This window comes from Calonectris borealis, chromosome 8 (genome assembly GCF_964195595.1).
Source record: "Calonectris borealis chromosome 8, bCalBor7.hap1.2, whole genome shotgun sequence".
Taxonomy (NCBI): Eukaryota; Metazoa; Chordata; class Aves; order Procellariiformes; family Procellariidae; genus Calonectris; species Calonectris borealis.
In genome coordinates, this window is record NC_134319.1 from 7,469,128 (window position 1) to 7,495,565 (window position 26,438).

At 39.9% G+C, this 26,438-nt stretch overlaps 1 protein-coding gene across 4 annotated transcripts in view; it reads right to left on the reverse strand.

Moving 5' to 3' along the window:
- ZFYVE9 (zinc finger FYVE-type containing 9) overlaps window positions 1-26,438 on the reverse strand; it is a 79,597-nt gene that overhangs the window by 47,573 nt on the left and 5,586 nt on the right. Inside the window, exons 1-2 of one of the 4 annotated variants that reach the window (XM_075155769.1) lie at window positions 17,734-17,925; window positions 1,107-1,211 (exon numbers count right to left, since the gene is read on the reverse strand). The gene's annotated coding sequence lies outside the window, so the exon portion shown is untranslated. Of the gene's footprint in view, window positions 1-1,106; window positions 1,212-3,482; window positions 3,805-17,733; window positions 17,926-26,438 lie in introns of those variants that run through there. The other 3 variants (XM_075155770.1, XM_075155768.1, XM_075155771.1) reach the window with 3 other exon arrangements.

The following is a 26,438-nucleotide window of genomic DNA, read 5'->3' on the forward strand; positions in this document are numbered from 1 at the left end:
ATCCCACATGCCAGCTTCTTCTTGGGAAATGAACTGCACAAAGAGATAGGCCTTGTGCTATACCTGCAAAGCGGCCAAAGACTCGTATTTTTTTTGGTCTCTACAATAAGGAATTATGTAACCCATGATCTTCTGCACTGCACATCCTAAATTACCCTCAAGATTTTTTCACTATTGGAACCGACAGCCTTAAGTCTTTCAAATTTTCTTGACTCTAACAGTGGATGACCAGCACAAAATCACATGAAAATGCTATAATAAAAAATGCACTAAAAGGAAATAATACCAACATACAACTATTAGCCTCATAACAAAGGCCTAAAAATCAGAGAATATATAAAGAACCAGAATAAGATCTCAGGACTTTCTATCATGCTGTCCTATGTAGACTACTCTTTCAATATGAAACTATGAAAATACACATTTCAGTAAACTCTTACTAAACAAAATACTCAAGTAGTTTATTATAGTCCTCACCAAAAATATATATGAAAGACTCCTAAGATGAAAGTCACAAGGGGCATGATCAAACTGAAACCAAACATTGCTCATTCATCCTGATAAAAATCAGATGTCCAGAAAATGTCATTTTCCCATAGCATGACAACATGGAATTACATATCAACTTTTCAAGGACATATTAATTTATTAGATCTAGTGCTCCTGAGGACTTCCTTCAACCCCAAGAAACAATGGTCAATTCCACATATTTTTCCAGCTCCCTTCAGTGATCTTTGTATTATTTGCCCCTGGGAGGAAGAAGTCAAGCACTTTTGCTGTAGTGAACAGCTTGTTCAGAGAGTTCAGCAATAGCTGTATTTTTAACTGATGAGATCTGCCTACAGCACAGACTGAGGAAGAAAGACTTTGCCCACTTCCCCCCTCCCCCAAACAAAGTAAGACTCACCTTTGCTCTAAAACAAAGCAATTACTCTTAATAAAAAACAAAACAACAAAATGCTAAAAATACTCCATCATCTTCTATATAAGATATATATCCATATATAGAGGCGTATGTATATAAATATATATCCGTAAGCATACATAAGAATACATGCATTTCAAATACATACCCCTGGAATCATTATTGTCTAATTGCCTCTTACCTTTTTCTCTTATACATATGTTAAGAAACGAATGACCCTGTGCCTACTCATGATGACTGCAGCACAACCAGCCAGTTCTGCTGAATCAGTGTGTTCTACTTGATCCTAGAAAGAAAATATAAACATGTATTTTATAATTGGTAATTCTGCCACAAACCATGTTTTTTCAGCACATGACTGCAGCTAGCACAGGCACATTTGGCAAATTCTGCAAGCCTTCAAATGATTTGGATTACATTTATAGCTTTAAATTCAGGGATCTATGCACTATGCCACTATTGCACTCCAATATTCTGGTGAAAAAAGCTGCTAATAAAAAAACACATTGCTACCTACCTACTGTTATTCTTCTTTTAACTGTAAACCCACAGAGTGAGGCAGCAACTCCAACTGTCCTTGTATTCCTGATGACCTTGACTATAACACCTAATTTATAAAACTAGCCTCTAAAGTTAATTATATTACACTACAATAGGCCTTCCAAAAATAAAGAGCTAGTAGCTTTGATACTCAACAAAAATTCACGGCCCTCTGAATTCTGTAAACTGTATTCATCAGCTTCCCACTGATTTTGTTACAGCTAAACAACTGGTTTTGTCTTCAAATTATTCCCCCTACAATCTTAGGCTCCCTTCACTTCCTAAAGGCTGCTTCTCTCAAAACCACAATGGTATCAACTTTCAGTAGCAGGGAGGACCCAAGCAAAAAAAAGAGTCTTCAGAGTCTTCCTAACTACAGCACTTCTATAGGTCAGGTGCTCATTTTCACAGGCTGCATCCTAACAGTCAACATAGCTCAAAAATCCAACACAGCCATGAGCAGAAAAAAGAGACTAGTTTATGACAAACAGTGCAACAAGAACAAAGAGTGATATAAGTTAAATTAATGTTTTAAGGTTTGCTGGTGTTGGTATTTGACTCGTTAAGTAGTTGAAATATTTATTAGTGCTCTGGTGAAGCAGCAGCAGCATATGTTAGAAAAAAAATCTTAAACTCCAGCAAAATGAACAGAGCTAAAAAAAAAAAAATCACTTCTCTGTGCATGAAAGTGATATTCAGTGTTATACTACAATTTTCCCAGGGTTGTTTATTATTCTTTTCAGAAATAAGCTACAGTAATAATTCCAGGAAACTAATGAACTGAACAGTAGCACTCTTAGTACTACTGTTTCCAAACTTAGAATAAAATCCCACAGCCTTGTATGCCAACAGAACTGTTCCTGTACGCAAGTAAAATTTCTGATGCCATGTATATTTTTACCTATATAGGCTAAGATGAATTTTGGATATTTGGGAAACAGTAGAAATTATTATATTACAAAGTTCTTCAGATAGGGTTCATATGCATGCAAAAATGGAGGTGAGGGAAATTTAATTCCACTGAAAGGCTTCAGAATGATAAGCTTTTTCAGAGGGATGTGAAAGACGTGGCAGCAGGGCAAGGTTATCTGTACCACCACGATGTCCCCTCCTGGCCTGTAGGTGGAGGAAAATGATTCAGTTTTCATGACCCCTTTGAAAAGATGGATCAATTAATGACAATTCTGTTTGTGATTTATGACAAGGCTTGTCAACTGCATCATGAACATCAAACACATTTCACGTGAACCAGTCGGTCATACATTAACCACAAAGTTCAATCTTTACTGATCAGAAATGGATCGGACTTAGCAACCTACAGGTGAAACATGCTGCACTGTTACCAGTGCTCTAAGCCAACAACCCTTCTAGGCAAGCAATATTCAGAGCAACAGCATAGCTTTATTATTCATTGTTTTTATTCTGATCCATTTTCCTTGTTCCATTCTTCCCAGGTAATAACTTCTTTGTCCGTAACATTCAACGCAGAAAAACACAGATCCAATCAATCGCTACCACTCTCCAAAGAAAGCTTTGAAGAGATATTACCTGGAGGTCCTAGAGTTTTTTATTTACAATTCAACATTTACTTTCAGCAGTCATTTCCCCTTACAAAAATCAATGCAAAAATCAAAGCATGCTTACAGATATTAATGTAATATATTTAAACAAAAAGTAATTTTAAAAAAGTAAATTATAAGGTTTGGATTTCCTGAAAAAATGAACAAGTTGACAACAGAGCCAAATTCTTTTTCCAATACAAGTTAATGTAAGAGAACTATATTAAAATAAAAATCAAGGACAAAAAGAATAACTACAAAGGAAAGTCAAGATATTCACAACAATGTATATCCTAGTGATTATTAGGTTTTTCACAAATCATACACACTGCTAAAAAACGGTTCCATCACACTTGAAAAAAATACATACATTTCACCTAACAATTATGTGCCTGCCGAGACCTAAGATCATTACAAATGGAGGAGGCCCAGTGTCTCTGCTGTTCCAGTTTGCTTACTTGGAGCATCTCACAGTTTATCATCTCTTCTGCTGATGGTTGGCTGAACACTTCTGTCTCCTGCCCTACAGTGGTATCACTCGGGTGCTGCTTTGGTTATACCCTACATGTATGATTTCCCTCAGGAGCTCCAAGAGGGTGACTGCCAATTACCGCAAAAGCAAAACAGAAATTGAAGAGAAATTTGACAAGCAGAGATGTGCCCAGAATAAAGAAAGGATGAAGAACAGAAAAGAAGAGCTCTAAAAATATAAAATTGGAAATATCTCCCGCAAAAAAGTATGTAAAAAATGTTTACAACATCAAATGGAAGTAATCTGAACTAGCACAAATTGGAATAGCTTATAATAAATGGAAAGAGACTGAAAAAGAAGCAATTTTGATACTATGTTAAAAAAATGCGGAAAAAGCTCAAAGCATGAAGAGATGCTAAAAAATGCTTCCATCTACTGGCAAGGATCCAACTCTTAGCTACACTACAGATCCTCTATAATGTGCTACCAGTGAGAAGATGTCTTTGAGTAGGCAGGAATACATTTGCAGCCATTTTAAGGCACTTTATTATTGCTAGATCAGTTGAACTAGGCATTATCTTAAATGCAAACCCAAATTTCAATGCTGGTATCTTAACTTCCTGGCTTGTCTACACTCTGAAACTATCAGATGGAAGATTCTGAGAGACTACAGACAGGGGACGTATTCAGGTCCCAACTTTGCAAGAATAAAAACTACAGCAACAAATACTATAGCAGGTTACATTAATCAGTAAACAGTGTACTTAAGAGGGGAAACAGCAAGTTTCAGGACACACATCAGTTATACAATATCAATTATTTTATCTGATCAGTTAATCTAGAAGCTAAACCTTCACAAGTGGAAAAGGTGGGGTTTCTTCACTCAAGTGACGAAATGCTTGGAATAATGGTAATTTACCATGTGCCCAACAATTTGTCACATCATAATGGTTCCTTCTTGGCCTCTCTCAAACAAAGCAACTACTTTCAGTCAAGTTTCACACGAACATGTGTTTGTATTATTTTCTATGAATTAATGTAAGTAGAAAGACTAAACGCTACATAGGAACGCTCCTCCCGCACAGGCAGTCCTCCAGACCTATCTCAGGATACACTGTCACAACAGCACCCAGAGTCTATATGGACAGCGTATGTCCATACTAGCTGAATGAAAGCAAGCTTCATTCTCCATTGCTGTTATCTTTCCTGAACACTACATTGATTCTCAAATAGCTCTTCATTCTGTACAAAGACAAAGTACAAGGCTCTTTTTACCTAGTGTGTGCCAAATAAAAGAAAGTGCGGGCATTATAAAACGTTTGTGACACAGCAGTAGCAATATCTGTGAATGCCTGCAGTGGCAAGGACTTCGGATTAGGCCCCAAATTAAAGATTTCAACATGAATTAATAAATTAAACTAGCAGCCATGCAATGCAACCAGAAAAAAAAGAAAATAATTGTTTTCAAAACTCTAATTTATTAAAGGAGACTCAGCAAATAACAACAGAATTTTTCAAAAATACCTTGTCTAAAAAACAGTTCAGGATTAGAAAATCCCATTAAAACTTGCCATAAATCCATTTAATAAGAAATACTAAAAACAGCAGCAAAAGATGAAATGTAACAAATGTAAACAAGATACAGTCACTGCTAATCCTTTTCCCGCACCAAAAGCTCAGGATGACCAAGTATTCTTCGGTTTTATTTCCCATATTTCCTGATGTTCCTACTACTCAATGTAAATTAACCAAAGAGTAGACTGGGGCATGGCAGGCTATTTCTGTGTAATATAACACTGTGTACCAGCTCACTACCCATGAATGCTGACAAAAGATAAACTATTTCAATGTTGCATTGGTTTGTCTTTTTTTCCAATCAACTGCACAAATAGAGATGGACAATGCCTAAAGCAGTCTCTCTAATTATTTCATTAATATTTGCATCTTTTCCCTTGACTTTTCCCTATGCCATTTTAAAGCTATTATTTTCACTTTTGTCTCCAGCCAAGTTTCCATAAGGAGACACTCACGCATGCCAGAGCAGCAGTAAGGCAGTCAAAAGAGCAGCAACTTCAAAGAAGCATTACAGAAAGTATCACAGTCAAAAGTAACAGAGAGACAAGAAAAATTATAGCAGTGTTATCAACCTTTGTCCTCCAGTAAATAAGAGAAAGCAGCCCAACTGAAAAGGACACCTGCTTTATAACAGCTTACAATAGAAAACAAATTCCATTTCCTACCCTTTTTTACTATTTCAAGGAGAAAGAAATTTATTTATTTGCTTGGCACAAAAAACAGCCTTGCCAAAAAGCCCGTACTTCCTCAGCACGCTGCAGCAGCAGGGCCCTCGGCACCTGGAGACAAGAACCACACGTCCTTCTTATACAACTACTTTTGACTGCCTTGAAAAGTATCCATCCCTGGCTCTTTGGAAGAACAAACAGATAGGTTTACACCGCAGTGCGGCCTTCAATGCAAGTTTTTCCAGAGGAAAAAAACAGTTGGAAAAAGAGAAAATCCTTTCCTGAACTTAATCATATGCTCACAGAGCTCACTTCAAAATTTAGTGGTTTATAAATCTAATGTTTTACAACACTTTGTTTCATACAACTGCCAAGTTTAAAATATTGTAAACCACAAAAAAAAAGCACAGTGCATTAAACATAAATTTAATATGACATCATGTTTCTTAATCTGTGCATGGATTCCATGTAATGTTATCAATGTAACAATGTGCTTTTTAAAAAAAATCAATACATTTAACATACTGAACTGAAGCTGTTATTTAACTTCATTCAAATACAAACTAAAGTAAAATGTATAGAATAAATAGATTTATGAGATTACTTTTTATGATTCTGTATTTGAGAAACAAGGGTTTGACTATTAGAAGTTAATGTTTAACAGATTTGAAGAATAAAATTATTTAAAGTCACACGCTATGTATCTCAGAGTGGATTAATCCTGTATTCTAATACTTTATGAGTTTTTCTTCTTTCTAATGTAGGGTAGAAACAAGAATGAATCCCAAATATACTGATCATTGTTTCAGATGTTTCTTAGATTTGGGCAATAAGAGAAAAACTGACTAAGGTCCCTTAGAATCCATAACTAAATGCCTACAACTGCCAAGGAACTGTCCTTTTTATAAAACCCACAAGGGGCCGATTCTTGCAGGTGCCGTGAGTAAAATCCGTATCTGATAATAAAAGCCAGAACTGCCACGCAACCAGAATGGGACAGATGAAAAGGACAACGGGCAAAGAGGGAAACCGCTTTGCTACCATTTACTAGCCCATCAATTCTGAGTTGTACCCACTGGGGAGAGAAGCTGCTAGAAGCGACACAATTTATGCACTCAGCTGCTCTTTAGAGAAAGGACAATCTGTACAGAAAAAAAGTCTGGAAGTCTACAGTCACTTTCTACTGAAGGACAGTCAATCAGCTACTAAAGCTACCTTTATCAACACACTTGGATACATCCTCTCTCCAACACTGCTGTGGTCATTTTTACTCATTTGATAGCTATGAACATAACAGTGTTCTAAAATCTTACACATGCACACTTTTAGTAAGAAATACCATACTTTCAGACAGCAAACAATTACTATTTCTCAAATCCTATGTTATGTAGAGCTGGATTACCATGCATCCCTGAAAATTAATTCAGAGACCTATGAATTTTTATCTCATACTCCCTTCAACCTGAAATTATCTCAAAGGAAGTAACTTTTAATTCCCATTAGCAATTTTATTTCTCCTATTGTGTTGACCTTTCTATTCATATCATGCCAAGACTAAACTTATACGCGCCGTACACACACACACGATACTAGCACATTATAAAATATTGTTGTCTTGTGAAGTGTAGCAAAGTTCACTCCCACATTTGTGATCATGATCTAACTACGTTGCTGATGCTCACGGTGCAATATGTCTCAAGTCATCTGTAAGTAGTAACTCACTCAATACAACTCAATACATCCATGGCAACAGTGAATACTGAAACTGCTATTTCTGAGTATGATTCTCATTTATGCTGAGGTCTATTAACATGGTCAGTAACTTGCATTCAGATTCGCTGTAAAGTTTTTTTTTCATTGCACCAGTGGTGCAATATACCAAACAGGACATTTACTTAAAATTTATGTAAGACTCAGAAAAGTTTTAGTTATAAAACTAAGTGCCCATAATTCTGTATCATTGTTGGCAGTCACAGGAAATAAAGGCGTAACAGATAAAAACAAAAAAATGTGAAAGCATTCATTATTAATGAGTCAAAATAGAGTTTCAGAAATCTTATGGGGCTCTAGGAATACTAAATCCTCCTAAACTCAGATACAACGTTTCTCAGATAGTCCAAAACTGAGAAAGCTCAGCCACTTCTTTTGTCCACTGATACGGTGGTTGATTCTGCTCAGCCATGAATCCCTACCTCTTTTCTTGACCTCTCCTTCTTCAACTGTAGTATACTGCATTTTCTTCATCTGTTAGTCTTATTTTCCCCTCTCAAACACATTCCCTCCTCATTCACTTCTTCCTGCACTCGTTTTCTTTCTCCCTACCCATGCTTCGTTTCTGCTCTGACAAAAAAAAAAAGAGAAACCCTGTATATTTCAACATCACTGTTCAGATTAAGGTTGTAAACAACCTTATTAAGCACATGATACTATTCCTCACTTTTAGAAATGGTGGGAACAAACCTAATAGTAATGGTGATGCATCCATTTTGCAAACATAAATTAAAGTCTTAAGACAAAACAGCTACTGAAAAAGAAAAAAAAACGTGGGCCAAAATAACAGTCAAAACATCAGACATCATTGTAACTGTCAACCTGCTTTCTACCTGTCCTCATCATTTACAGTCGTCATGGGTCCTTCATGAATTCATTTAAACCCTCAGCCTTTTAGATTGTGAAATACAGTTTTTGACACATACACACACTGGTATCCAACATCCAGGATCAGCACAGCTACCTGCTTCCCTCAAACATCTATATATTTAAAACCTCTAGTTAAGACAAGTTTTATTAACGACATAGGAGCCACTATTTATACATTTCCTCAAAGTAGAAGGTGATACAACTGCTTCTACAAGCCATCTGTACAGAAATGAAGCTTAATGGCAAAAAAAAAAAAGAAAATATAACCACAAAGGGCATTATAGGAAAAGAATGAGGGAACAAAACCACTACATATACATATATCTATTGTCCATCAGTCTCAAGAAACAATTTCTAATTCTTGCCATAATAAAGCCCATGTTCATTCTACAGGAGTATACAAAAGAAAAAATCCATGTGCAAATCCCAGCGATAGGTTAAAATGCATTTTACAGGTGACTTGTTAACTAAAACTAAGGTAAATACAATATAGAGGCTATTATGCCAGTACACTAATATAATTACTTGAAAGCACAAAAGTACATAGGTAGGCTGATGTTTAAAGTTAAGTAATGACCTTTTAAATTTACATTTATAAAAGAATCAGGAAAGAATTGTAAAATACATGAAGTATATTGGGGTTTTATTCACCCTTCATCATTTATACAAAAACACAGTATGAAATTCCTACACCCAATGCAATTTGATGTTTCAGTTAAGAGGCTGTTTCAATATATGTATTATTTAAAGCAATCTGTTAATAATATAACCTAAGAAGTGAGCTTTGTCCATACTTTCAAGTTCACCAAATAAGAGATCATTAAAATACGCATTTTGAATTAACCAATATAGCACTCACAATGTGACTTTGTAACATGATGACAAGCAATATGCTCTGCTAAACTATCAAACTGACCAACAAACAGAAACAGTAGCTATATACTGAAGTAGAAACCCCAAAAAGGGTGTAGATCAGATACCTGTGCCTTTCTCTACAAAACACAAGTCTCAGAAGCAAGCTATTGCATATATTTCTACAGTATTGCAGAAGAACAGGCAATTTCAAAAAGACTGCTAGATAAATGAAGAAAAAAAATAATAGGCAAAGAGGGAACTTCCTTCTCATGTGATCTCAACTCATATTAAATGTTCATTTATCTGCATTACAGTGCAGATAGGGAATAAAAAATTACATTGACATGATTGGTTTGCTGGGTATATTTTAACCACATAACTTTTGTGACTCCTCCACCCTGCAAAGAAAACTCAGTATTCACGGTCTCAGTAACACAAATAAGAGGAGGATTTACATACCGGTAAGCGTTCCATTACTATCACTTTTCAAGTGTTGTATCTTTAATCTGATCTCCTACAGAAATGAAGATTATGGGATCATATTGTTCACTTATAGAATCATAGAATCATTAAGGTTGGCAAAGTCCTCTAAGATCATCGTGTCCAACCATCAACCCAACACCACCATGCCCACTACACCATGTCCCTAAGCGCCTCATCTACACGTCTTTTAAATACCTCCAGGGATGGTGACTCCACCACTTTCCTGGGCAGCCTGTTCCAAGGCTTGACCACTCTTTCAGTAAAAAATTTTTCCTAATATCCGATCTAAACCTCCCTTGGCGCAACTTGAGGCCGTTTCCTCTTGTCCTATCGCTTGTTACTTGGGAGAAGAGACTGACTCCTTTCAGGTAGTTGTAGAGCGCAATGAGGTCTCTCCTCAGCCTCCTCTTCTCCAGACTAAACAGTCCCAGTTCCCTCAGCCACTCCTCATAACACTTGTTCTCCAGACCCTTCACCAGCTTACTATCTTTTAAGCTTATCTTTTCCAAAAAAATATACATTCATGAAAATTAGTATCTGCACAATAAAAACAAATCCAAATTACTTTCCTCCAAGGGAAAAGCAAGCTGCTATATGTATTTTTGGCAGCAACCTGCTGGGCAATCAATACCCACACAGCTCTGGAAAAAACAGAATTATGGTGTTATGTGAGAAAGCTGGGGTTATTGCAGAGGGGGAAGGAAGGGAAGAGATACTAAGGGGCAAAAAGGATTTAAATCTACAGAAAAACAAGCTTCTTTCATTCCATTGATGGTAGAACAATATGCTTACCAATAAAGTATCTCAAAGGACTTGGGTACATATAACATCAGATTCAGTTTACACTATTAAAACTCATTCCACACATCTTCTAATTAAAAAAAAAAACATAGTTCTCTCCATCTCCAGATCTTGTAAGAATTTCCCTGCTACTTACAAAATCTTTCACAAATTCTAAAGAATTATGGGTGGAAAATAAGTCCTAGCCATCAGAAACAAATCTGGATTTAGATTCCCACTGTTTCAGCTGGAGTGATGGGAGCTCCTTTATCACTGGACCAGCACACTCCACTGACTAACCACTAAGCTCTTTAGAGCATCAGCTTAATCAAGCTCAGTTCTCTGTTCTCAGTCTTGCATGATGTCAGGGCGACATGCTCCCTGGATCTGTGATGTCCTAAAAAGACAGGTAAGCATTGTCCCTATTCAACAGTTAGTGGAACTGACACACAATAGAGATCCAAGATATACACTCTTCTCTTTCATATCATGCTTATTTAAGAAATCACCTGCACCAGATATCCACCTCTCTTCTGCAATAGATTACTGAGGCCCACTTGCCTTTCCTTCTCTACAACACAAGCAGAAAAAGCAAATGTGCTACCTCTTCGGTCACAATTTTGTTTAAATTGATATGCAAAGCTCAGAGCTGCAGAACTTGAAGAGGGAATACAATTTAATTCTGCCACGAATCTTCAGCAGATGACTGGGGCAGGGATTACCTAAGTCACCCCCACACAGATTATCAAAGTCTACCTCAGAGATACCGGATGCATGGCACACCCCAGATCAGAACGAGGTCTGAGCACCACACAGACCAGAGGAATCTAGATCACCAGAAACCAGGCCCCGTATTTTACTACTAATGACACCATTCTTAAACTGTCCTCTTAAAATCCAACAATTCAAAAAATTGAGAGAGGAAAAAAATAATCAAAGCTGTTGAAGAAGAAAAGAAAACAGATGAGAGAACAGTTGCATCGTCCGGGTTAAAAGAAATGTAAGAAAAGTACAGTAAATAATAACTAAGAAACAAAAAACTCATAGATCTGAAAGTATCTGCAATTTTTGTCCTGTAGTATCTCCCAAACTTCCAATAATCTGACTGGCCAACCAATCAAGCGATACATTTTATGCATATTCACACGACTTGCAATTCTTCTTGAATTTATAACTATATACACTATAAATTCATAGTTCCAAATGGCTTGGCCTTTATTTTAGTGATCCTAAATCAACCATCTAGATCACATTTGGAGTACAAACAGGTAAGTCAACATGTACGCTGAGTTCAAAGCAGAGTTTTGACACTACAAAACCGAATCTGGAAATAGAAAAGCTCCTCTAATAGTCAGTGTCATTCACAGATAAAGAAGCTATTATGCAATTTAGAAAGCTCTTTGATCGGCTTCTTACACTGAACATTACCAACTCCTTTTAAGTTCATCATACTACTTTTTAGAAAAATGTACCAGTGTATGTCCTCCATTGATAATCATCTACAAATTTTCTAATATATTTCACCTATATTACTTCCCCAAATAAAATTTTAAACTTAGAGTGAAATATAAATGTTGTACTCAGAGCACATGCATAAAGAGTTCTATTATTTATAAAAAAAAGGCTTCAGTATATCATAGGAATAAACAAAAACTTTCATACTACAGTAATTTTAATAATTGCAAGAATCCAGAAGTAAGGCTGGCAAGTATTACGAGGGCAGCTACAGCACTTCTGTAATTGATAGAGCACACGTGAGTCTCTGACATAAGTATGGCCTAATTTCAAATTATCACCTGATAGGAAATGACCTCTGGATCCTCTGTACACTGGGAAGAGGGAAGGACAGGTTCCTCCCAGCTACTACTTCACTAACAAAAAAACAGGCACCGCACTTAAGACATACACTAAACATTTTGCCTTTTTATGCAGGCCCATAACTGTTTTTGGGCAAAACTGAAGTACAAGAAGTCAGTAAGTAAGACCCACAATGAAACATTACCAGTAAGTATAGCCATAATTTGGTAGCTAGCATGTCTTTTCTAACTCTTAACTGGACAAAGGATTTTCTAAATGCAAGGAAAGGCTCAAAACATTTCCAGCATCTCTGATCATGCCTAATTCCTCTGTCACTAATGAAGAATAGCTGGGGAACAGTCCTAAAATAGTTACCAAACTGAAATCTACAACGCAGAAGTATTTTCATACATAGATAACAGCAGAAAAAAACAGTTCCAGCTTTGTCTACATTAGGCTTTAGTGCTTTTTTCTAACTACTGCGAACATCAGTTCAGCTCGAGCCAGGCCAAAAAACGGGAAGACACTAGCAAAGACACATTACTGCATTACTGCATTATTTTATATACAAAGCCATACCCTAAAACAGGGTGCAGGATCACTAGCTGAAGTATCAGTTGATGTCTCAAGCCTCCACTAGAAAGCTTTCCACCTTTGTTACTATGTTGGAACCAAACCAGTAACAGAAATCTAACAAAACAATTTTAAGAAAAATTACTAACTGGCAATACCATTTCCAATTGTAAAGTCCCACTCAACTTCATTATGCAATCAATCTCTTAAAAAAATTCATCAAGCTTCCTGTTGATATTAAAAGGAGGGGAGGAAAGTATAGAAGACAGAAGCAAAATATATACTAGTAGCATGCAGTACAATTTTTGATAGAAAAACCGAGATGATCCTAGCAGAGCATACCGGAATGCTTCTGGACCTTCAGCGTATTTGCTTAAACAACTGATACTATGGTGACCCCACTAACTCATAAGGTAGATTTGTAGCTTCAGTTGCCATCAAAATGTCAGAGATACAAGTAATATTAATATATAGCAAACAAGACAAAGATATTTATGTATTCTATATACAGCATAGAGACAGAATACAGAGGGTACAGCCATTAGCATTATCTGCAAATAATTCAATACGAAGGTTAGTAATTGCTACTCAAGAACATAGAGACAAATGAAAAACCCCTGCAAGTGGAAATCCAACACTGAAGTCCATGTTTTCATTTGCCCAACGTACAGTGGACGCTGGGGATAGAGTATGTGAAAAGTTTAATATATGGACCAAAACTTCAAAACATAACATATGGTCAGACTGCCACATACTGACATTTCCAAATTATCGAATTTTACATGAAAGCAAAACAACGTTAAAGTTTCTTTAAGCTCTCTCTCACTGGCCTTCATAACTAAGGCAACTATTGTCTTAGTTTATACTTAGACTGAAGATACCATGCAAGCTATTCAGAGAGCACTCTAGCTCCACACTTTCTAAAACACAGAAAATCTACAGATTGTGACTCCACACCTGTTTTTCACATAGTTTATCACTTTTCTGCCTTTTTTTTTTTTTGCCATTTTTTTAACTCTAACGGAACTATGCCTGGGTAAAATTCAACTGACTGGACTTGCTTCTTTAATTCAACTCCCACTTGAGCAGATCTAGATGAAAGAATACAGAAGGAATAATCTGCCCAGTGTTGTCACCCATAAATTCCTAGCCATGCACTGTTTGTCTTTAACCTATGTTTTTAAATTAATTAGATTTCTCTAGTAATGACCTTTAAAATAGTTTAAGTGACCCTGTATGGATTTCCTCTACCATTCACCTTCGGCCTATTTGATGCTGATGTACTAGTTGGAGGGCTGTTATTTCTGAAAAATAAGTATCAATATTACACATTTCTACTTATCTTTTCTAGTAATACAACAGTAATACAATTACTGTTGTAATATTCCAGTAATAACAATACTGGAAAGATTCAGTGAAAGAATACATATAAACTCGCCTGAAAAGTATTCTTCCTATTGCACCTGTCTGCTATGGCAGTCTGAATAGTAGCATTCCTAACTATCCCAAACTCCACATGCGTATGATGCAAAAAGGAAAAAACATCATAAAGCATATTCAGGAAACAAATACCTGTCCAGGACAAAAGCACTGAGTGCAGCATTCCATTAATCCCCATGAAAAGGTCCTGGGATCTGCAATGTCTTGTAATTTTCTCTAGAAACTAACATTTAAAGGAATGACATAGTATAATACCCTAGGTATGACACTCACACTCATTCCTTCCCACAAACACTAGCTGAGAATTACACTCATTAGGATTTAACAGGGCACCTTAAAATCTACAAATGTTCAATGTCTAAAAAGAATCTTAACAGCTAAATTAAAAAAAAGAAATTGTGTTACGCTTTAGTTTCAAGTAAGTGAAACCCAGCCAACCAAACAATAAGTAGGAAAGCACTTTATTTGTCTGTAAAAATAGAATCATTTATATCCATAAAATAAACAATAATTGTTGTTTATATATATTTTTATGTATTATGATAATGGTAATTTACTTTTATCACACTGATTTTTCAAAGAGTGCTATTCTTTTGATAACTATATAGCGTGTTTTGCTCTAGTTGCTAGTCAAATAAATTTGTATAAACACGTATCCTGAATTCTAATTTAAGTAGAAACTACTATGTTAATGAAGGATCCTTGATATATCTTTCAAAACTTCCCATCCATTTACATTAATTGATGTAATTTTCCCAGTGTTGCAAGATGTAGCCAACACTTAAAGCCAACACAGACGTAAAAGCTGTTTCTATCACCTAAAACTCAATACTTTAACTTACTTTCAGCCATTTACTCTTGACGATACATTTCTTATCAATACAAAAAGCTTTGTAAACTTTTAATATCATTGTACGGACACATTTCTCAATGCCTCACAAAAACAACAGGAAGGAAAACTGAGCATGTTAGTTCACATTTCTGTTCAATTCTAAGTTCAAGTCTCATAAAAAATCACAAATAGAGCTCTAAAACAGGCCATCTTTCAATTTCTTTAGAGACTTTAATCTCAATCACATTAAAAAAAAAAAACAGTAGCCTTTATATAAAACTTTCAAAGTAGTCTATGAATATACTGGTGTCTTCCAACAACGTTCTGCAAAAGATCGCCGATTCATCAGCACACAGACTAACCATGCACTGAAACTATTGTCCCTCATCTGATTTTCTGTCAAGAAACTCACTTTTATTTGGAAGATTCTCAGCTTAGTGCATCAAAAAGATTTTTCTGATCAACAAAACATGAATACACAACTTCTTCCCAAAATCTATTTCTTTTTGGCCAACTTTTATTCAAAAGCATAACTTCACTCTTTGCAACCCTTTTGCAAAATAATTTCCAGGTAATTTTTTAAAGACAGCCTGTAAACTGGAAAACTAGCAAGCTATTTTCTGCTAAAGCTGGCACAGCTAGGGGACAGGCAACAACAGACATTAAAAGCTTATCATTCTTTGGCTATAAGTTTTAAAACTGCATCTTTGTTCAGTCTCTACCTTTGTTACCTGAGACAATCACAGTCAGACTTTATGCCAAACTAAAAAAAACTGTATTTCATCTCAGTCTTAGCCCCAGGCCTCAGATCCTGAAATGCACGATTGAAAGTATTTAATCCCCAGCCTAATAACTGACTCAAAGCTAACACATAAAAATAACACCCAAGATCAGGACTCAGCACTGCAGTTTTGGGTGTTTTTCTTCCTTTTTCACACTAAAGAAGGCACCCTAAAGCAATGGACAATTAGAGAATCAATCACAATGTGCCACGCTAACTTGTTAGGTGTAGATCAGGGCTTGAATTACAGGGAAGTTTGCTTGAGATTTTAGGCCCTTATTTAGCTTCCATTTCAGATTCCCCAAACCTCTGAAGAGATTTTTAATTTTGTCTCTCTTGGGTCAAGGAGACTGTTCTTCTCATTTTGTATCACATGCCATAACTTTATAAAAAGAAGTACACTACTGGGCTCAGGCAGTAACAAAGGATTTTGATGTTGTTTCAGCCACTGAAGGTGTACCTAAAATCTGGATTCGTTCCATGCAATCAAAAATTATTTGCTAATAAAAGTTAATTACAATGCCTAGTCAGTAAAATGCTGCCTAAAGAAAATAAAAGCTTTTATTCAAGTAAAGCATCTTTTTTTATTATTATTTTACTTGTTTATACAGGGCCCCTTCCAGTTTTGGATTCAGCCTGGACCAAAACATTGAGGGTAGTATTATTCAGAAATTCTAATCTAATACAACTTAATAAAAAGATTGCCGGAATTTGAGATTCCATATTCAGTCAACTTCTAATATTTGAACTGAATGAAAATATGTGTAAAAATTAAACCCTCTGAAAAACCTCTGTTACAAAATAATCAGGAATATCTTGCCTATAAATAAACAAGATAGTTAACACGAAAACATAAAGTCTATCAATTCCCATCTGCTACTTGTTTCTCACTCTGGTTAACAAGATAAAAACAGTTCTTCAGCCACCCTCCATCATATGCACCTATTTAACTGTAACATTTATGAGCAAGTAACTACCCACCTCTGCAAAAAGTCTGACATACCAAGAGTGCCAGTTATTCTTAGAGTGAGACATGACCACAGTTTCACGTAATTAGAGATGTTATAAAACGCATCCCGCCCGCTCGCCCCATCCCCCTCCACCACTACCACCATTGCAGGAATGACTTGTTACACATCGCGATGAGCAAGTAACATTCCCTGCCCGGGGAGAGAGCGGAGGTCAGGCCATAAAGAGGGCATGAGATGCAAACAGGGATCCTCCCCTCTCCGGGCCGGGGGCCGAGGCTGCCCGCTGGCTCCCGTGCGCACGGCGCGGCCCGGGGACGCCGGCCGGCCCGGGGAACAGGCTCGTCTTGCCCCGCGCCGGTACCGGCGGCACACCGGGGGTCCCGGGGGGAGCCCTGATAGAGGACGGCAAGAGCTCTTTCCCCCTCTCCAGGATCGCCGGCGCTGGGAGAAAGGTGCCCCGGCCGCGCCGGGGAGAGGGTCACCCAGTCCGGGCACCCGGCGAGCGGCACCCGGGGGCGGAGGGGAATGGCGGGGAGGGGGGGAAGCTCGGAGGACCAGCGTCGCCGCCGGTGAGGGCTGAGGGGCGATCGCTGCCTTCCCCCGCGGCGGCGAGGAGCCTCTCCCCTTGGCGGCGTGCGGGGGAGAAGGGCGGCGGGGTGAGGGGGCACCCGGAGCCCCCAGGCCCTGGGCCGGGGCGGTGGCGGCGACACGGCGGCTTCGCTGAAGCGTGGGAGCCCTGCCCGCCCGCCCGCGGGGCCTCGCTCCGGGCGGCAGGGGCCTGGGGAGCGGGATACCCCGGCCTCCCGGGCCTGGGGGCGGAGGGCTGGGCGCCGCTCACTCACCTCGGGAGGCAGCAGGCGCCGCCGGGTCTGCATGGCGAGGGGGATCCCCTGGGGCCGCGCTCCGCCGCCGCTCGCTCCCGGGCGGGCCCCGCAGACCCCGCGAGCGCTGAAGAGGCCGGCGCCCGCCCTCACCGCCTGCCAGCCGGGCTCGCTCGCTGGCTCCGCGGCCAAGGCCGCCGCAGCTACCGGCAGCCAGCGCCCCCTGGCCGGCCCCAGAGGCAGCGCACGGCACTGCGGCACCGCCGGGGAGGCAGTGCGGAGCCTGCCGCACCCCCGCCCCGCGGCGCGGGGGGCCGGGCAGGCCGCGCCGCCACCTCCGGCCCGGCCGCCTACCGCTGGGCGTCACGGGCGGAGAGCGGGAGGAGTCACCCGGCGCAGGGGGACGCACCGCCGCGCCGTGGAGGGAGCCTGTCCGCTCTCCCCCGCGGGGTGAGTCACGCCACCACCGAGCCCGCCGGCCCCGCGGCCGGGGCCTCCCGCCCACACACACTCGCGCACTGCGTGAGGCGCGGAGCCGGGCCGCTGCCCACGCCGCGGGGAGTCACCCACCGCTGCCCGCCGCACTGGTGTGCAGTCGGCCGAGAGACGTACCCCGCAGCCGGCTGCAGCTGCACCTACAGACTGTAGGCAAAAGGATGCGCGGCTGGGAGCCATTCATATTTTATTTCGCCATTTCATATTGAATACCTTCATAATCGGAGAGGGACACCCTATGCTGTGGGACACCCACAGCTGCCCGTGCACGCCCACACGGCCGCCCTGAGGGGTGCATGGGTGCGCAGACACGTTAAAGACACGTTAACTCTTCAGCAAAGCAGGATTCCAGAAAAAAAAACCACGCTCGTTCCTCACAGAACCAGTCTCAGAAGTGCGGTGGCAAACTGAGGGGTTATGCCAAACCCTATCTATGCGCCCAGAGTCTCACCGATTCTCTAAGAGGAGGCGGCCACGGCGGCGCCCATGCCGGGAGCGGGACACCCTTCCCCGCCTGACTGCAGGCACTCGGAAACTTGAGGAAATGTCACTTTCCTCCGTGTGACTTGCGGCGCTGCTGCGGGTCCGACGGGGCGAGGGGTGGGAGGGGGCGGCCAGCCCCGGGCTGCCGTACCCGGCTACAGCGCGCACAGCCGCCCTCTGCTGGGCGGGGGGCAGCGGCCCTCACCAACGCCTCGCGCCCCTCTACCGCCTCGCCCCGCGTGCGGCCTCACCCTCCCCGCGCGAACGCTCGTCGCCTCAGGAACGCCTCGCCTCAGGAACGCCTCGCCGCGCCTCCCCCTCGGGAACGGCTCGCCCCGCGCCGGGGGAAGGGGAAAGAGCCGCCGCCCCCTCACCTTCGGACAGCGCTCTGGCCTCCTCCCAGTCGCAGTGGAGTGCCATGTCACCGCTAGGAGGGAGGGAAAGGCGAGTGTGGTGGCTGCTAATGCGGTTGCACTGCCGTTCCCGCTTCTCAGGTCTTCGCACTTGCAGGCTATCACTTTCCAGCAGGTTAGGCTTCTCCATTAACTTCCTTTATATGGCAGTGAATATGGTGTACGAGCCCCGGTGGTAAAATCTAGGCCCTCTTGCTCCAAGAGCATCAGCCCATCCCACTTGAAATGAAAGGGAAGCACTTAATGTTTATTCATTGATTCTGGTGGAACTATGTGCTTTTCAAGCAGAAAATACAAGATACTCCCAATCAACTGAATCATCAATTCATATGCGAAGAGCTGAAGAGCTGAGAAGATAAAAAATGCTAATCAATCATAGCTGGTAGTAGCATGTTAATGGAGATGGAATTTATTTTCTCTCATAAAGTGTTCCCGGTTAACCGCAACTTGCTATCTTTTCAGCAATTAGTGGTGTCATGCTTGTAAAGCACAGATGAGGAGTTCAGATCAGTCCAATACACAATTACTACCCTCAAAACAATTCTCATGAAACACCTCAGACTGCTAAACACACAATATGCCTGACAAACAAAATGAAAATAAATTAAAGGGTGAGCAATGTAACACTTCATACCCTCTGGCCAAATGCATGCAAGCGCATAGGTTTGCCATCTATGTGTGTCTCACAGAGGCATATCACTACCATAATTTTGTTCTACTTTAATCTCTCTGCATACAGCCATTCATTGGAATGTTTTCTCACCAAACACTGAGAGTTTTACCTGAAGGATATCAGAATTAGCTGTTTTGCAAGAAGGCCTTCTCATGAAAGCATGGAAAAAAGGAGTTAGGAGCGACGGGAAACATCTCTATGAGTTAAGGTGATGGGACATGGTCTCATGCCCCATCCCTTCTCGGTATCTATATGTATCTTGGATGCCACATGACTTGTTCCCAATGAAGATGTATCTAGAGGAGCAGGGACTCAGTAAAACTCAGGTTGCTGCTCCAGGCAGTTGTGGTGCCAGACACCTGAGCTTAAAGCAGGGAGATTGCCCGTCCTGTGTTCTCAATGTGCTCCCTCCGCTAGTGTCCAAACTGGAGACATTTGGGTATGGATAGTGAGAAACACTATATGCAAACCAAATCAGTAATTTTGAACCCGAGCCCCAGTGAGGCTCTAAGACATGGACCATGAACTTCTACTTGGCACATTCAGTGCAAGTGTCAGAGTTACAAATTCTCCGAAAAGTATCTTCAGCTCTTCCATGTACATGAGCCTCACGTCGGTGAGCCTCCACGGCACTGTCATAAGAAATCATGCCTAGTAGTACCACATGATAGCATGGACATTTGGTATTGAGTTTGCCACCTCTTTTCCCAGGTCTTTTACCATCTTTGTCCAGTTCCTTATGAGAAGCTACCAAGGAAGAGGCATGAAGGAGAGCATATAGAAGAGGAGACTCCAATTTGCAAAAGTCAGGGAACTGGAAAATGGGTGAGAAGACCACAGTTAGAAAGGTGAGGGGAAGCTATGAGATGCCTTATTTGAAGGGGGCAGCAGAGAGTTACAGGGTCAATACAAAGATTTGTGTCTGTAACAACGTATGTACACTGGAAGCTAGGAGTTACGGGCAATTGATACAGGATTCAAAATTATGCAAGAGTAATCTATGAACAACAGAGTTAAGGACAAATAAGAGGATTTTTTAACTACTTGGTGAAACTTGCAGAAACTTGGGGAAAAAGGAAGCTCAGTAATGGCTTCAGTCTGTTACCAGATAGAAATAGTAGAACGGTTAACAATAATGTAGGAAAGGCAGAAGAGCTGAATAACTATTTCTGGTCTGTATTTGGGGAAAAGCCAGATGATATACGAATATCATATGATGATGATGAAATACATTCCATTACAACAGACATTGAGGAGGAAGCTAATGAAATTGGGCATCAGCAGGTCTAGGTAACTTGCATCCAAAAGTTTTAAAAGCACTGGCAGAGAGTATCTTTAGACCATTAATGTTGATTTTCAATAAATCTTGGAACACTGTTAAAGTTCCAGAGGGCTGGATGAAATATTGTACCAATATTTTAAAAGGGTAAACAAGGTGAGCAGGGTAATTACAACCTGCCAGCCTGACAAGAATTCTGCGTGATACAATGGGACATTATCCACATTACTTGATGAAAAAAGAATTAAAGGATGGAAACACAATAGATGCAAATGAATGTAGAGAATAAATCTTGCCTAAATAATTTGATTTTTAAATGGCATTACAAGTTTGGTTGATCAAGGTAAGTAGGTCTGCAAAATAGTTGTTTTGGTAACTTGCAGCATTTTAATTAAGAAGCCAGAATAATACGGACTCATCACAGCACATATTAAACTGTTCAAACTCCAGCTAACTGACAGTTACAAAGTGGGGAAATAAGTCATCATCAAAGAATGTGTTTCTGGGTCCTATAGCAATTAGTACTACACTATATTGTATTGATATTAATGACTCCAAGGAAAGCATAAAATCATCATTTACAAAGTTTGCAAGTGATGTAAGCAATAGGGAGTCATAAATAACAAGCCATGACGTAAAGTATCTGAGACAGCTTGATAACAAGTAATATGCATTTCTGTACAGTCAAATGTAAAAACATGCACTAAAGAATAAAGACAGTGATTATAGGATGAGAGAATTTGTGCTCTAACAAGTTAATGCTCAGAAACCTCGAGAGTCATCACATATAATCAGGAGAAAATGAGCAGGTGGTGTGGTGCTGTGGCCAACAGGCTAATGCAATCCTTCGTTGTATAAACAGGCGAATATAGAAAGATGTCTTTATTTATTTTTCTGGTACTAGTCCAACTGCTCCTGAAGTTGGATATCCAAATTCCTTAATTCCTTAATAGAAGCTGAAAAAGAGGTGGTTCAGAGAAGACCAATAAGAATGATTTATATTGAGAGTGAAAACGTTCAATCTATGTCAGTGTCAAAAAAGAAGGTGAAGGGGTGACTCAGTCACAGGTTTTAAGTACTTCCAAAATTCAGTGACTGTATGCTAAAAGTAGATGTATTCAGCTTCCCAGTGAGATCTTCTACCAGTGAAGGTAATTAATCACTGAGACACTTTAGGGAGGAACAAGTTAGATTTCCCAGCACTGGAAATGTCAAAATCAAAATCAGGCGCTTTTAAAAACTATATTTTAACACAAGCAGGAGTTCAGTCCTGTCAGTCTGTTACCCATGAGGTACAACTATGTGACCATAGCTGGGGATTCTGGTTACTAGCCTATGCAGAAGTCGATTTCCTTGGGCACTAAGAAGTAACAACTTGTCATCCCTTTCATCTGTGTCATCATCTGACACAGGTCATGTGTTCTTGAGCACATGATGGGAGCAGCCCTGTGGATGGTAATGTCTATATTAGTTGAAGGGATGGATGGACTTGTTCACAGAAGGCAAATCCTTTGAAGCATGTTGCCTACAAAGATAACTTTTCTCACTCGAGAAGTCTGAGACATACATTGCTGGAAGCTGGGAGGTTACTCCTGACAAGTGTGACTATGATTATCCTGCTACTAAACTCTTCCCCTGGCATCTGCTTCTGGCCACTGTCACAGGCAGGATACTGATCTTTCTCATGCCAAGCAGTCTCTCAGGTCCATACCAAAGCTGGCCCACCCCTGATCTCTGAACAGTGGAGTGGGAGTTTTAGTGGGAGCAGAGAATAGATGCTTGATAATAAATAGGCATAGGCGCAGGAGAGGGCAAGAACCAGGGGAGAGAAGAACAGCAACACTTAATATTAGAAGGTCAAAGACTGACTTGGGTAGGAGATTGTACATGAGGCTCTGGACCTCTCCAGAATCTGACATTGATCGAAACATTCAGAAGTCTCCCGGTCTGATCTGATATCATCAAACAATTAGGAAACCTTGCAGCAAAATATTCATTACTTTCCCAATGTAGTTCCTGATACAAATACTCAGTCTTCTACTGATACACAAGAAAATAGAAAATGTTTGTGCTGTGAACTTAAGTGTCCAAACCTCTTGGGTGACTGAAGCTTTTATTCACAGTTCCATGGAATAAAATGTTGGCTTTTTTCCATACAGTTGCTAGTAACTGCTTGCATATCACACTCTGACAGAAACGATACTCTAAATGTTCATTACTACCATCACTGCTGGTAGAGTGCTTAGTGATCATTTAACCAGTTTCTGCTGTAAAAAAACAACTCTCTGATTACACGCTTCCAAAGACACCAAGAGACCTGCAATGAAGGTTACGATGTCGTGATTTTGCCCTCTAGTGGCTGAGTGACTAGTCCAGCTCCTGTGGCGTCTGTCTTATTACATCTTTGATTTTTCTAAATTTTGTGCAGGTTTCATGCACTATATTCAAGCACTAGCTGCACCAGAACAACCTGAATCAATAAAAATGCTTGGCTAAACATCCTCAGAATCCTATATTAAGGTTAACTCAGTATTCAGTGAGTCATAGAATAAAACCACTAATACATGGGCACTTAATTAATCTATGATGCATTTTCCACCAGATATGACTTCATCTCTAGAAAAGAAAAAGATGGCTAGGTCACCATCTCGATGCATGGGTCAATTTAGAGTCATTCCATGCTGAATACCTATTCTTATTTTGTCCAGTTTAAATTTTAAACATGCCATGTATTCTTAGGAGTAAAAAAAAAAAAGATGGCATTTTAATTCTTCCCAACAGTAGACTCACACAGGTTATGCATTTAAGAGGGAACATAACTGCCTTACTGTCTATGCTGGCTACATCTTGAAACATCCATCACTTTTCTCTCCATATTCCAGACACTGGCCCAAGGGCTCTAAAAGATCTGTGTCTGTATCTGTGCTAAACTTCTGTGTAAGCTTGAGCAAGGGCTTTGGACTTTAATTACATCTTGATTTTTTTCTTTTTCTCTCCCTCTGGCACCCATTTTAGCTTATTAGCCCAAGCTTCATAAGGAAACAACACTTATTCAATTACATTGTTTGTCTTTCTCTTTCCCTCTCTCCTTCCCGTATCTTTAGGATCTCTTGGCCAATTTCTGCCACAGCTGAAAAAGTGGTAAGTCTCAAAGGAAATTAAGTTCTTACAAGTTTTGTGGCAATCCACGGCCAGACACAGAGGGGGCGAGCCAAAGCAAGTCCAACTCAGCTGGTACATACTCAGTGTGGCAGCAGCCAGTTTGTTAATCAGTGTGTGCTCCGGCTGCTCGTATGCTCTGGCATGCAGCATGCATGCACTGCCGCATTACTCCCAGCATACACTGTTTCAGCCTAGGAGCGTCGCAGGGAATGTGGAGGAAGCTGAGGTCGTTGTGGTAGGAGGGTCATCATGGACGTGGCAGGGCTAGGGTTATTGCAAGGAAGAGATTAGAGGGTGAAGACACAAATCCATGTGCAAACAAGGGCTATTTTTCCAATACTCACAGGACGACATATCAAGGGTTGTTATTTGGACTTGGTATTTGAGACTGAGATGTGATACTTAGGTAATTTGAAAGCCTCTATTAAGCAAGAAGTCAGATTACAGGATTTAGTAGTCCCTGTTAACAAGAAAACAAGAAACATTTGGATCATTTCATTCTTATTGTTTATTTTGCTATACATCTGTATTTGGAAGCCCTGGAAATGCTTAAGTACCTTTCTGATTACATTCCTGGTCTGGCCAGAAGCTGGAAATGCCTTTAGTGAATACCCATGGGGTTTGAGTATTTGTGAGGGTGTTCCAGATGAACATGTCTGTGCTCAGTAACAAAAAACCCGCCAGGATTTGGAATCGGGAGAAACAGGTTCTTGTTCAACTCTTTAGCTGACTTGCTGAGTGACATTTAACCCGTCTGATCCTCTCTCCTTTTGTGTATAGTATAAGTAGTTATATTTACAGCATGAGTAAGTATTGCATGAGACCTTATGAAGGTCTGTGAAATCACTTAGAGAGTCTCCTATGAAAAGTGTTATTATGATGATTATATGAAAAACTATCATTTGGAAGATATGAAATCATCACCTAAATATGTGCTTTCTGGTTCACTGAAACAAAAGACCTTTGAGATTCAAAAATGAATAGGAGTTTGAAAAATTAGCTCCATCTACAGAACTTCATCTTCCTAAAATGCTGTGAAATACGCGTTTTCCATTTGGAGATCTAAAAGTACTTTACAAATAGTTGAAACCTGTTAGTCCCCCTGTGAGGTTTAAGCAACCTGCTCTGTATCGCTCAAAAAATGCATTTAAGAGTTTGGACTAGAATCGTAGAACTCCTGATTTTACATCCTATTCCATGCATATTTGGATATCACTTGGCTGTGATATTATTTAATTTCCTCAATCATATAAAACGTTCCATCTTTCAAAGATGATAGTACTCCAGGAATAATGTTGGAGCTGTGCCAGAGGATGGTGGAAGGTAGGAGAATTGAGATTCTCATTGTTTGGATAAAAATCATAATTCATGCCAGATTGGTCTAAAAAATCTGCTTTAAGTATGATATATTGGTGAGGAGGGAAGGACCAGCATATCTCACAACTTCTAGAAGGAAGTTTCTGAGTTGTTGATAGCCCTTTCTAAAAAGCCACATGCACTTCTCCATACATGCCACCAACATATCTACACTTCATTGCCAATAGGAAGCACAATGGTGAAGAACAGGTGATTTTTAAACTGAGGTTCTCTCTATCTAGGCCAGATACGGGCCTACAAGAGAGCTTGAGTTCATAAAGTAGGTCTACATAAATAACAGTCTCAGGCATTTGCGTGGGCTTCAGTGACCATACTCAGTGCTTGATGCACTCACTCGTAGGGGCAAGACTTATTCAATACGCTGGCTGAGAACAAACTGCATCAGACACTTTAGAAAGGAATTCCAGCAAACAGTAGCACAGAGGATGTTTTGTGGAGGATTTTTGAATGACTTTTTTTGTGAACAGAAACCCACTGCCTTGAATGTCAACACTTCAGATGCAAGGAAAATTCTAAGAACAGAACAATTGTGGAGAAATCAAAACACTACAACTAAAACTTGACTTGATTTTAATTATATGTAGTACAAAATAAAACTATTTCTAACTGAAAAATCGTATCAACACAGGTATTATTAAATAACCCATTATTAAGAATGTTGAAGTGATATCTTTTAATGTGAGAGTCTTTTCTTTTGTTTCTTCCAACGTAACTATATTCTATGACCAAAAAAGCTGTCAGATTTTTTTACAGGTTTGGTATACAAATTAAATAAATCAATTCATTGTTGTACTTATCTAATATAAATGGACATACATTTTATACAGAAAAAAATCTAATCCTT